Source organism: Pelophylax lessonae (genome assembly GCF_965119305.1).
Source record: "Pelophylax lessonae genome assembly, chromosome: 2".
Taxonomy (NCBI): Eukaryota; Metazoa; Chordata; class Amphibia; order Anura; family Ranidae; genus Pelophylax; species Pelophylax lessonae.
The window spans coordinates 78,262,133-78,276,448 of record NC_138769.1 but is presented as its reverse complement, the minus strand read 5'-3'; positions in this window follow the sequence as shown (position 1 = coordinate 78,276,448).

Genomic DNA, 14,316 nt, shown 5'->3' with positions numbered 1-14,316 from the left:
GGGGGGGGGGGGCAGCACAGAAGGGGGGGGGGCAGGGGCCCAGAGACAGCAGAACACAAGTATACTGGATAGGAGAAGTGGCGGGGGGCAGCGTGCAGAGGAACCAATCTCCTCCATTTTCCTCCTGCAGCTACAGAAGGAAAAAAGGAGGACAGTGATTTCTCTACATGCTGCCCCCGCCGCCCCTCCTATCCAGGTGTACAGGGGAGCCACATGGGCCCCCTTGAGCATGGGGCCCGGTTGCGATTGCAACCCCTGTAGTTACGCCCCTGCTATAGTATATATATTTACAAACACACATACACACAGACATTACTTTTAGAATTTATTTGTTTTTTGTTATTTTTTTTTTTACAATTTCTAGGAGCCCCTTTGGAGGGCTTTGGTAAGATACCAGGGGTCTAAACAGATGCCTGATATCTCACTTTTTAGGCAAAGAAAGGGACTGAGGACAGAGGTTCCCACTCCCTTTCTCTGCAGCCTCAGCTGCATTGGTGAACAAATGGTAAATGCTCTGTGCTGAGTGGCTTCCTGTTTACTATGGTTCAGTTGTGAATAAACACAGTGAGTGATCGATTCCGGGGGCCGGCAGGAAGGATAACGGTCTACCAGTAACTCACAGAGAGTGAGAAGGCCTGGCTCTCAGTCTCTGCTCTAATTCTTTCCAAAGGTGTTTTATTGGGTTGAGGTCAGGACTCTATGCAGGCCAGTCAAGTTTCTCCACCCCAAACTCGCTCATCTATGTCTTTATGGACCTTGCTTTGTGCACTGGTCCAAATCGTTTGGTGGATGGGGGTTTATATTGTGGGGTTGTTTTCCAGGGGTTGGGCTTGGCCCTTTAGTTCCAGTGAAGGGAACTCTTAAGGCGTTAGCATACCAAGACATTTTGGACAATTTCATGGTCCCAACTTTGTGGGAATAGTTTGGGGATGGCCCCTTTCAACATGACTGCGCACCAGTGCACAAAGGACTGTACTGTATGTATGCTGTGTGTATATGTATATATATATATATATATATATATATATACAGTGTGTACATATACTTGAATTAGTAATTATTAATTAACATAACATATTGAAAATGATAATCACTTACAAAACAATAAACCAGCAATATATATACTCCATTAAATCATTGGTGCTGAAGATTTGCTGATCGTCTCCAAGGTAATAGATGTTCTATGCATTTATTTAGGTTTAAATGTACCTATTTTACTGCAGCTTGGAGTCCCACTAGTATTCATTACTAGGCATTTTGCACAAAGTAATTCAGCAGCTCCCAAAGAAGCATATTTATTACCAAGTGCACATAAACTGTATTTGTGTACTGACAATGATAACCCTGACTGGAAATATGCCTTGGTCTTAAAGCAGCATGGAACTTTATTAATATGACTATCACTTGGGGGCCTTTAATTTTTCATATTTCCAATAACTTAAGCATTCTTTAATAAACAATTTCTGCTTTATTAAAGATTATTTCCAGGGAAGTTGCTAAATGCACAGTTAAAAAAAAAAGAAAAAAAAGGAAGGACAGAAAGTTAGATTGTTCATACAAAAGATATTTAACATGTAGAGTACACCAAAAAAAATAAAAAACAATAATGTGTTTATTTATCAATCTAAAGATATATAAAGAGTTATATATGAATTTAATGTACATGTGCATCATTTGAGTTTAGTGTGAGCAGGGATGTATGATTTTTGCACCACAGTTTATAAAACAAGAATTATTATAAAAGTAAAATAAAAATTTCTAAAGAAAAGAAAATTAACATTTCTCACAAATCATTCAAGCGCTATGCCAGTGAGCAGCCTAAGCCTTGTACAAATAGACATAAAAATAGGGCACTCTCGTGGAGTTGTCCTTCAAAATTGCTAAAAATAGAAGAGCATGATAGAAATACCACATCCTAATAAACAGAAGCAATCTGCATAAAAAAACAACAAGCTATAGATTTGGGCACTGTGTTTGGTTCATCCGGCACACACCTTCCAAGAAGGCACTGGACAGCGAATAGGAAATGTGGGTTGGGGGCTGTTAGTACAAGACTGGTAGTTGTTAGCTCTTAGACACCTCATATTCTGTTGTTTTCTTTACACGATCACAGGTGAAATAATTTGTGTGGTCATTTTAGAATAGAAATTTCCATATGGCCTAAAGCAGAATTAAAAAGGCTGGCAGAGACATGAATGAAGACATAAAGTCACTGAGTGAAGAAACGCGTCAGTTAAGGCTTAGTCACACAAGCTAGAGACATTTGTTCTGTGAGGACAGACTGCATGGAGAGTGTTAAACTTCTTCTGCTATATCTGCTAGGCTGAACAGCTTTTAAATGTTTTTAACTTTTGCTGCTTTTGAAATGTATGCTGGGAATGCCCTTGAAATATCTTCTTTTGAGCACTGTCAACAATAGTGATTGTATGCACTTAGGTTAATATAACACTATTTAAAATAACTAATATCCTAAACATCAATTGCATATAAATAATGTCATTAAAATATCACTGAAATATGCTTACAACTACGATTTACATTCACTATTAAGATTGTGTTTTACTCCATAATGAATAATAATATGACAATAATAATATAATGAGTAATAATATAATGAATATTAAAATGAGAATTGTTTAAAGCTACATCTATATAATTTTTTATATTTTTCATATTTATTTATACTATGATAGGGAATAACCCTCAAGTATGGGTTAGGAGGACCCAAAGGCCAAGAATTCTCCACACCTAAAGAAATAGAGAAGGAAAAAGAACCAGAGATCCAACGTACCCACTAGAGGGACAGTAGGGTTCCTGGATAAGAATAAAGACACAAACAGAAGATAGAGACACTGAAGAAAAAGGAAAAAGGGAAAAAAATGGGAAAAAGTGAGGGCTTTTGGGGACTTTAATGGTACCATATGAATATGTTGTATGACTTAGTAATACACCATATATAAAACAATCAAAACTTCTATTCTGTAATTAAGATAAAAACATATTTGTGCATCATTAACCACATTAATACAGGGCACTTCCCTCCCTTCCTGCCCAGGCCAATTTTCCCCTTTTAGCGCTGTTGCATTTTGAATGACAATTGCGCGGTCATGCAACACTGTACCTACACCAAATTTATGTAATTTTCCCCCCACAAATAGAGCTTTCTTTTGGTGGTATTTGATCACCTCTGGGTTTTTTCCTTTTTGCTAAACAAATAAAAAAAGACCGCAAAGTTTGAAAAAAAAAAAAAGTTTTTTTGTTTATGTTATACAATTTTGTACTGCACTGATGAGCACTGATGAGACTGCACTGACAGGCACTGATGAGGAGGCACTGATGGGGTGGCACTGATGGGGTGGCACTGATGGGGTGGCACTGATAGGCGGCACTGATAGGCGGCACTGATATGCGGCACTGATAGGCACGGATATGTGGCACTGATAGGTAGCACAGATATGCAGCATTGGTGGGCACTGATAGGCGGCACTGCTAGGCACTGATAGGCGGAATTGATGGGCACTGATAGGTGGCACTGATGGGCACTGATAGGTGGCACTGATGGGCACTAATGGGCACTGATAGGCGGCACTGGTGGGCACTGATGGGCACTGATGGGCGGCACTGATGGGCACTGATGGGCACTAATGGGCACTGATAGGCGGCACTGGTGGGCAATAATGGGCACTGGTGGGCGACACTAAAGGATGGCAATGATGGGCACTTGTGGGCAGCACTGACAGGGAGGGCACTGGTGGGCAGCACTGATGGGGAGGGCAATGGGGGGGCATCCCTGGGGTCATAGTGGGCATCCCTGGGGTCATAGTGGGCATCCCTGGTGGATCTAGTGGCATCCCCCCCCGGGGTCTGCACTGGTAATCAATGATCTGATTACCAGTGCCGACCCCCCCCCCCCTGTCAGGGGAGCCGCCGATCAGCGCTCCTTTACTCGTGCCTGTCAGGCACGAACTAAGGAAAGCCGATCAACGGCTGTTCCTATTTACTATGTGACCAGCCGTGATTGGACACGGCTGATCACATGGTAAAGAGCCTCCGTCAGAGGCTCTTTACCGAGATCGGAGATGCAGGGTGTCAGACTGACACCTCTCATCACCGATCGCCGCTTTGCGCGCCCCTGGGGGGCGCCCAGAGCTGTGTTATCCTGCCGCCGTCATATGACGTCCGGTCAGGATAACACAACCACATTCCCGCCGTCATTTTGTAATAGGGCGGGCGGGAAGTGGTTAAAAACACATTACAATACTACAGCAAGTTACATTGTAGAACCATTAATGCAGTACAAAACCAGAATGCCAACAGGCTACCCCAGACTAGTGCCCGACATGTTTCACAGTCCTTGCCACTGTTTCTTCAGGGGCAGATATTCAATAGTACTAACAATGCAATACTAATACACCTAGGAAATACAAAAACATGTATAAATATAATGTTTACATGTGGAGATAACAAAGCCTAAAATCCCTGGATCGACACCACAGTTACCCCAAAGTGCAGTTGGAAAAACAAAAAAAGGAGAGATCCTGAATGCCTCACCGATGAGTGTGGGAGTATGGAGACTCAAGTTACAAAAAAGAGGGAAAAATTATAGAAAGTGTATCATGCAATTAATACTCAAATAGAGTTTTTACCAAAGGTGCTTTCCTCCTCCATCGCACAACATTGCAGATAGGGAAGGGTTATAAAAGTAGAGGTTGTATAAAGAAGTAGCATTTCTAAATGATGAAATTATATCCTACATACCACTATAATTCTGGTGGTATGTATACGGCTTAAATAGGGTTATGGGCGCTGTCCTATTTCGTATTCTTGGGGCAGGTGCCAGAGATTGAAATCAGGATTAAAGTTGATAAATTGTATCCCAAAGGCATGCCCAAACGGTTGCTTAGACACTAACCGAACCAGATCTCCATCTATAACAGATGTATATATTACACCATTATATTGCATCACCCAACAGTTTCCATATACATGGTATCCAAATGATATAAATAAATATAAATGATATAAGATTGGGGGGGTTTTTAGCCACCCTTCTATTACTATTGTTCGGTGCTCAAAAGATAGAAATGATGGCCCCGCAATTGCATATGTTAATGCTTCCAAACATAGAGAAGGGAACGGCCAGATAAGTTGCTGTATCAAAAAAATATACATAAATAACATCAAATGGGTATACCATCGAGGGGTGCATGATAGGATCCGGTAAGGGTGTCAGGCAAAGGAACTTACCCCTTACGTGAACAGCATCCAGAGACTCCCCGCAGCATGTAAGCTGACGGTTGTCTCTGGACTTAAATGCTCCCACTCCAACCCGGCATCTGACGTCCATCACAACCGGATGTGACATCAACGCCCGGTCTGGTCCCTAACTGCGCACGCGCCGGTGACGGTGCACGCGCAGTGCCATGTCATTGGCCTCAAACCGAGACCTAACGCTAGCCACAACCCTACGATCCATCAGAAGGCTGCCCAGTGATCACACACTCATCTAAGAGCATTGGATCAACTCCCTCTTGTGGTCACTGGTGCTCCTACAATGCCGAGTCAGGAACTAACCAATACTTCGCATAGAAACATTGAATAAACAAACAAATATATATTGATCAATGTGGCTACTGAATTTACAATTTAGACAAAAGCCTTCCTATGAACATTAATGTATTAACCCAATGACGCAGAACTCATACATAAAACACAAAAAGTATTGAAAATAACAAGACCATATATTAGTTATAACACATGAATGATACAGGACACAGGCGGTCCCAAAGAAAGGAGGGGCCACGAATGTCACCATCACAAAAAATCAATAACATAAGACAAAAAATAATGACTAACATTGGTTACTAGCTTGAACCAATGGAAAAAGTGAGGATAACCCTTGATCCTCCACTGTTAACAAAGACAGACTACTATGAATCCTGGGGTCACCACCAAGGGTCAGTATTTTACTAAAAGTCCCCTCTCACTATCATCGAGGGGGGCCATGGGTATGAATTCAAACAACGATTTCAAGTACTGCTCAAGCATAAACCTAATCCCATCCCCACCTAATTAATGACAAGGGGAGGAAATGGGGGTAAATAATTCCTGGTGGTTTAATGGCATCTAAGTGCTCTATCCAATACGTTTCTTTTTGAAGTATACGTTGGTCCCAATTCCCTCCCCGAGGGTCTTGTCTTTATTTATTTATTTATATAATTTAATCTTCTATCGTATGTAAACTACCATTACACTAAGTATTTATGTACAGCATAATGTACTGTACATGTTTGTATATCATAGACTTGCTTCCTTATTGTATGTAATTACAATTACTATTGTAATCGCATATAGTAAATCACAATACTGTTTCCTTTCCTATGTTAATATTTAATAATATCACATTGAATGGAAAAAAGAAGAATATAAATGAGACTTTATCAATGACAAAGTTGCAATGCGACAGAGACTAAACCTAAAGTAGGATTGGGTCCTGAGCAACTTCAAGTCTGATTACCTATCCATAATAGAAACATTAAAAAGATGAGATTTTGTCCATCAGGCGTGGTTGGTGAAAGGAAATTACTGCACATAGTGTGGAAGGGTGCTGGATTGCTGACTGCATAAATGTTGGAATTGTTTTGGAAGAAATATTATATAGTGTAAATAAATAGATTGGACACATAAGGGATGGCGGTATCACACACATTTTTAAGGGGTAAAGTCATGTGACATCATAAATAACCATGGGCACAGGGGATGGGGGTAAGACATCACTGCACTGGTTCAGCTGTGCCCTTGAGAATGTGACTGCCATCTCCCCCCGCTGTTTTGATGCAGGTGGCCTCAGAATAGGGTCCAATCACAGTCGCAATTACTGCAACTTCTGCTTCTATGTCACTAGCAATTAGCATGTTTTTACTATGAGCACTTATACTGCATAATTTAGCATTTGTTAAATTCACTAGCTTTTGCAAGCATCCCCTGCATGCAAATTAGGTATGACTGTGCCTAATAAATTCACCAATTTGTACATAAGGAAACAAACCCCCCATTTTGTTACAAGTATCAAATGCTACAGTAAGCATTGAATATGCAAGCAACCCAATTCCCCAACCATAAGTTTTGGAAAATTTGGCATTTTGGTGAAAGGCATTTGAGTCAATGAGAAAGTTGAGGCTGTTGTTCTTTTTTTTTTTTTTTTTTTTGGTGCAATGGACTTTAAATGGATCCTAATGGTTACAGATGCTCCTTTCAACTATCTTGGACCTATTATTTCTCCTCAAAGTAAAATAAAAATATACTGAAAAATAGGACAAAAAAAAAAAAACAAAGAACACTAAACGATATGTGCTACACTAAATACATCTCTTCAAAAAGGAAAAAAATCCATACATTCTAATAACATATGGCAAGTCATAATTGTGATCAATGAGCTACTTGGGTGAATCTTGTGTAAAAAAATTCTACTTCCCTAAAATTTTGTGGCAAAATCCGCTTTGTCTAACTCAGTAAGCACATCCCTAGTAACAGATAATCTACAAAAAAAAAATGTGACTTTAACAAACAGGCATACAGTTTCTCACAAAAGTTGTACACCCTAACATTTTTCTAAATATTTTATTATACCTTTTTATGTGACAACACTGAAGAAATTACACTCTGCTACAATGTAAAGTAGTGAGTGTACAGCTTCTATAACTGTACATTTGCTGTCCCCTCAAAATAACTCAACACACAGCCATTCATGTCTAAACCACTGGCAACAAAAGTGAGTACACCCCTAAGTGGAAATGTCCTAATTGGGTCCAAAAGTGTCAATATTTTGCGTGGCCACCATTTTTTTCAGCACTGTCTTAACCCTCTTGGGCATGGAGTTCACCAGAGCTTCACAGGTTGCCACGGGTTGCCACTGGTGTCCTCTTCTACTCCTCCATGACGATATCACAGACCTGGTGGATGTTAGAGACCTTGCACACCTCCACCTTCCATTTGAGGATTCCCACAGATGCTCAATAGGGCTTAGGTCTGGAGACATGCTTGGCCAGTCTATCAACTTTACCCTCAGCTACTTTAGCAAGGCAATGGTCGTCTTAGAGGTGTGTTTGGGGTCATTATCATGTTGGAATATTGCCCTGCAGCCCAGTCTCTGAATAGAAGGGATCATGCTCTTCTTCAGCATGTCACAGTACATGTTGGCATTCATGGTTCCCTCAATGAACTGTAGCTCCTCAGTTCTGGTAGCACTCATACAGCCCCAGACCATGACACTCCCACCAACATGCTTGACTAAGGCAAGACACACTTTTCTCTGTACTCCTTCCCTGGTTGCCGCCACACACGTTTGACACCATCTGAACCAAATAAGTTTATCTTGGTCTCATCAGACCACAGGACATGGATCCAGTAATCCATTCCCTTAGTCTGCTTGTCTTCAGCAAACTGTTTACGGGCTTTCTTGTGCATCATCTTGATAAGAGGCTTCCTTCTGGGATGACAGCCATGCAGACTAATTTGATGCAGTGTGCGGCATATGGTCTGAGCACTGACAGGCTGACCCCCCCACCCCTTCAACCTCTGCAGCAATGCTAGCAGCACTCATATGTCTATTTCCCAAAGATAACCTCTGGATATGACACTGAGCACCTGCACTCAACTTCTTTGGTCAACCATGGCGAGGTCTGTTCTGAGTGGAACCTGTCCTGTTAAACCGCTGTATGATTTTGCCCACCGTGCTGCAGCTCAGTTTCAGGGTCTTGGCAATCTTCTTATAGCCTAGGCCATCTTTATGTAGAGCAACAATTCTTTTTTTTCAGATCCCCAGAGAGTTCTTTGCCATGAGGTACCATGTTGAACTTCCAGTGACCAGTATGAGAGCGATAACACCACATTTAACACACCTGCTCCCCATTCACACCTGAGACCCTGTAACACTAACGAGTCACATGACACCGGGGGGGGGGGGGGGGGGTTGGCTAATTGTGCCCAATTTGAACATTTTCACTAGGGGTGTACTCACTTTTGTTGCCAGCGGTTTAGACATTAATGGCTGTGTGTTGATTTATTTTGAGGGGACAGCAAATGTACACTGTTATACAGGCTGTACACTCACTACTTTACATTGTACCAAAGTGTCATTTCTTCGGTTTTGTCACATGAAAATATATAATAAAATATTTACAAAAATGTGAGGGGTGTACTCACTTTTGTGAGATACTGTATTACTTACTGATTTCACTTACTGCTTGGACTTTATTTACTGTAGTTGGGATTTTGAGTGTACTGATCCATTTAACTCAGCTTTAAGCAACAGTAAGTTCTTTGTACAAAAACAGTATTACTGTGTATCATATTCATCTATTTGAAATCAACCTCAGCTATATCTCACCATCAGTGCCTGCAGGGACTGGCAGAATAAGGGAGAAATGTACTCTATGAAGAAGCAAAGATATTCAGATCAGGCATTGACTGACAACCCCATTTTGCTGTCCAGTCAACAACTGGGAGATCGCTGTACAGATAAGAATAGTTATTAGGCTGATGTGTTCAGCTGCCTCCTTTCTTACATCTTGTGTGGTTCACTTTTCTGCACCTTGAACAAAATCTCTCTCCGCATTGTCATAAAGACCACATACCATGCAAGCCACTGATATCAGATACATCAATGCCTACATTTACTTTGTGACAGTGAATTGGATCTGTATCTGTAATACACACAACGTTCCAAAGAATGTGTAGGATAAAGAGCATGGCCACATATATAATATGCCTTTGGTAATATTCGTTGCTAGCAGGATATAAAGTGGAATGTTCAGCTATTATTTAAAATCTAACATCATGGATAAAGTATAGAGACATTGAAGAGGGTACTAGAACTGCTGTCAGGCTTTTATTACCATTTTCATCCCTACTAGAAGGATACAACCTCTCCATTTGCATTGGGAACCATTGTCATAAGGTCAAAAGTGATAAGAACAAGGAGGAGGGAGGGATGGTAGGCGCAAGGGCAATGTATCTGTCTCGTAAAGTACATAACTATTAATAGCCCAACACTTGGGCAGCTTATTCATGAGCTTCAGCTGAATCTGGTGAACAATGGGTAGAAAGAAGAGGAAAAGTAGAACAGGTACGTTTTATTTTACCCCTAATCAGGGCTACTCACATAGCTGGGTTAAAAACAGGCTCATCGTTCATATGAGGTCCGGAACGCCATGGGGAATGTCTGCATCGGCACTGGGAAGGATACCATGGAGATCCAGGAGGTAGGGAGGAAGTCAGCTTGGATTCGCACTTACTCCAGTAGATTGCAGCATGGACCGTAGTGCAGTGTGAAGCGGCGTTGAGCGCGTAGATGTCATGGGACCCAGGATGCTTTGCGACACCTTTCAGGGCATGCGCCTTGCTGATTTCAAGCATGTGCACTCCTTTGTAAGGCTCTTTTTTTTCAAAAGTTATGGTAATTCACACAAATGTGATGGGAAAATATTCCATTGGGAACATATGTTTTGGTGATTATCTAGTAACAGGTGTCTAAAGCTTGTCACACATATGGCAATTTTTAGTCAATTTAAACCACTTTCATAATCACCACCAGAAAATATGGTCGCAAGCAATCACCAGAGACTAAGCAATTACCACACAATAAATTGCCAGCTTCAGTCTAGTTTATTGTAATACTAAATTGAAATAAAATCATAATGGAAGAAAACTGCTCCTATTTGGAAAACTTGATTTCTCCACCAAGTAAGTGTAGGACATTTTGTTTCCATCTCCCTGTGGGCAATCAAAACCACTCTTTTATGCCTTTGAATCGCTTTGTGATTCTGACGAAAAAATAAAACCAAAAGTTTGACCGCTCTCACATGCATGGTTTAGAGGAGATTTCCTTTCATTTTAGAGAGATTTCTCCTTACTTGCTGTTCTGGCCAGAGGACTGGAAGGAAGGGTAAATCTCCGAAAGAGAGAAAGACAGCAGCATCTCCTGGTTTTGAACCATCTGTGCACTATCCACAAAAAAAAAAGATATATATATATATATATATATATATATATATATATATATATATATATATATATATATATATATATATATATATTAGCTATAGATACCATAATATTCTATATTAAAACCCATACTTCTCATATCTTTGTTCTCTTATATGGTGTTTTTTTTTTTTTTTAAACATTGTGATACATGAATATCCCTGATCAGCAGATCAACATTCTATACTAACTTTGTCATGGTCTGCAAATAACTTCATACCTCATACCTCTGGGATGCTCATGCTTGGGCTGGTAAAACCACATCATTGGTGGCAACCTATTTAGTGCCAATATGACCCCATTGCAAAGATGGTACTGGCTGATTGCCAGTGGATGGGGGACTAACTTCTTGGAAGACTGGTTTTCTCACTGAAATTAAATATTTTTATATCTGTATATGCTTACAGTACATTCAATCTAACATGGTAAAGGTCTAGTTCTACTTTAGGACCCCTTCCTGCAGTTGTCTGGTGGAGTTTTATAACAGACTGCATTAGTCCATGCATTTATATAAGTCTGATACTTTACAAAAGCATTTTTTGAAGTTTAAAGACAAAACTAGAAATTATTAAAAAAAAGAAAGTTGAAAAAAAATGAATGAACTAAAAAAAACAAACATTTTTTAAAGGCTTGTATTAACACATTTAACAATGTTTTGCAAACAGAGGAATCTAAATTAGGAAAAGTAACAATGTCTGGAAACAGCAAACCTGCCCCTCAGCACAAGCTTTTATAATCAGGGTAAAATGAGCTATAGAAGAAAAAAAAATACAGAGGAACTGTAAATCTCAATATTTTAAACATGTATAAACAGACCCCTGATCACTGCTCTACCTATTTCACCACTTGTTGCTCTTATCTCCAGAACATCGCTTGTGCTGTTCCCTTTCTCTAGAGCTTCATTACAATGTAGCACTACCCCCGTAGGAGCAACTGGTTAGGGTGGGTCCTCAGTTCTTTGCCTCGACATTTTAAAGAACCTCAGCCCCTCTTACACACCAGGTTGAGTGTACAAATATACAATACCACAGGAGATAACTGAAATAAATACTTAGTACCTAGAAATAGCGCTATATCAGAAAACATGCAGTAAAGACAAACCTCACATATTGTCACCATCACAGAATATGATTGGTAACAAAGGCAGGCATAAAAATTGATTGATGATAGTAATAACCCAGATAAGCATACAAAGTGATTACCAGTAAGGACTAGGCATAAGATGACATTTGGTATCCAAATCACCATAAATAGTAGCAGGGCCACCTGAAGTGCAGCAGTGAGCAGTAGTAAAGTTTAATCCACCAAATGCTGGAACTAAACTGCCAGAGCGCATTTATGGTGGCAATGCTAGTCATAGAATGACTAGGATTGCACAATCCCCCATAAAAGGGAGAATTTGGAGGCGAGGGTATGGGTTCAAAGGGGAATTGCTAAATAATTATTATGGGAAGGGCAGTCCTTTGAGCTGTTCTTATGTTGGCTATTGTTTGGGCCCTTTAAGAGTGTTAGTGCAATTAAACACAGTCACAGTAACCTGCATGCAATATAGGTAAAGTATACAATAGGTACTAGGTACGGTATAAGGTACAAGGTAGATGTGGTTCTGAAGTGGTAAAGGTTTGGTATATTGATGTAGAGGGTTGGTATCTGCCGTCTGGTGCAGTCTAACAAAGTATTTGGTAAATGCTTTAGCATTAAATCACCTAACATTTTCTTACTTCTTTAGAGTACTCAGTTACCAAAGTCATTAGGAGGGTGGTCTACAGCAGTGTTTCTCAACTCCGGTCTTCAGGGCACACTAACAGGCCAGATTTTAAGTATTACTTTGGAGAGATGCAGACTAGAATACTGCACTCACTGAGCAGGAAATGATATCACCTGTGATGTATTTCAGTTTCCTTGCAAACCTGGCCTGTTAGTGTGCCCTGAGGACCGGAGTTGAGAAACACTGGTCTACAGTACCAATCATTTTTGTTTAATTTTTTTCATATTACAGAATGTGCAAAAGGTGGTGTGATCAAAAAGGTAAAGCTGATACTGTTTTGTAATCGACGGACAGTCCCCTAAAACGAGGGACTGTCCTTGAAAACCAGAGACATCTGGTCACCCTATCTTTAGTCCACACTAAATTTTAAAGGATGAAAAATCAGTCCAGAGTAGTGAGGACTGCAAAAACCTGTATATTGGGAAATATGAATATCATAGCAGTTATGCCTTTGAACACTAGGTTCTCTTTGCAACTCTACTAGACCAGCATATTTTGTCAATGATTTCTGTATAACTTTATTTACATAAGGTACCATTATATACAGAATTCAAGGTATAAGAGGAGCACACATCACAATGCTGGCAGGCTAATATAATTCCAAATTGGCCTATGTTCAATTAGTGTGCTGCAGTGATCAATATATCCATTATCTTGTTAAGAGATGTAATATATGCAACCAATTTATGACTTCCCAGAATTACTTTATGAAAAGCTGGATGAGGATGAATACAGATACTAAATCTTCTTTAAAGAAAAGCGCTCAACAATGCAGAAATGGAATAGGGTCATTTAAGTTTATGTAAATACAACACAATTGCCAGTAATTGATTTGATTTTTTTTAGAGTGGTGAGAAATGTTCAGCCCCCTTTAAACTGGAGTTCAGGGGTAGATAAGGGAGAAAAAGTCCTTCTTACATTGGTGGTCCATTAAAGAAAAGACTCCTAAGCAATTAAAGGTACTGCAAATAGGTAGCCAATTCATAATTATGTGCTTTAGCAGTCATGCAAATCTCTTACATTGATCAGTGAAAGGAAAAATACCCCACTACATTGATGGTCAGTGGGAGAAGGAATGTCCCATTACATTGGTGATCAGTGTAAAGACAGGGATAAAAAAAAAAAAGAAAAAAGCTTTCTTACGTTGGTGGTTACTAGAGATGAGCCGAACACCCCCAGTTTGGTTCGCACCAGAACTCTCGAACATTGCAAAGGTTTGGACACGAATTGCAAACCCTATTAAAGGCTATGGGACCCGAACTTGAAAAATCAAAAGTCCTCATTTTGAGGGCTTGTATGCAAGTTATTAGCCATAAAAAGGGTGTGAGGGCCTGGGTACTGCCCTGGGGGACATGTGTCACTGCAAAATATTTTTTTTAAAAGATAATTTTTAAAGGAGCAGTTATTTCAATGATGCTTAAAGTGAAACAATAAAAATTAAAAATTCCTTTAAATATAGTGCCTGGGGGGTCCCCTTAGTCTGCCTGCAAAGTGGTGCATCTGTA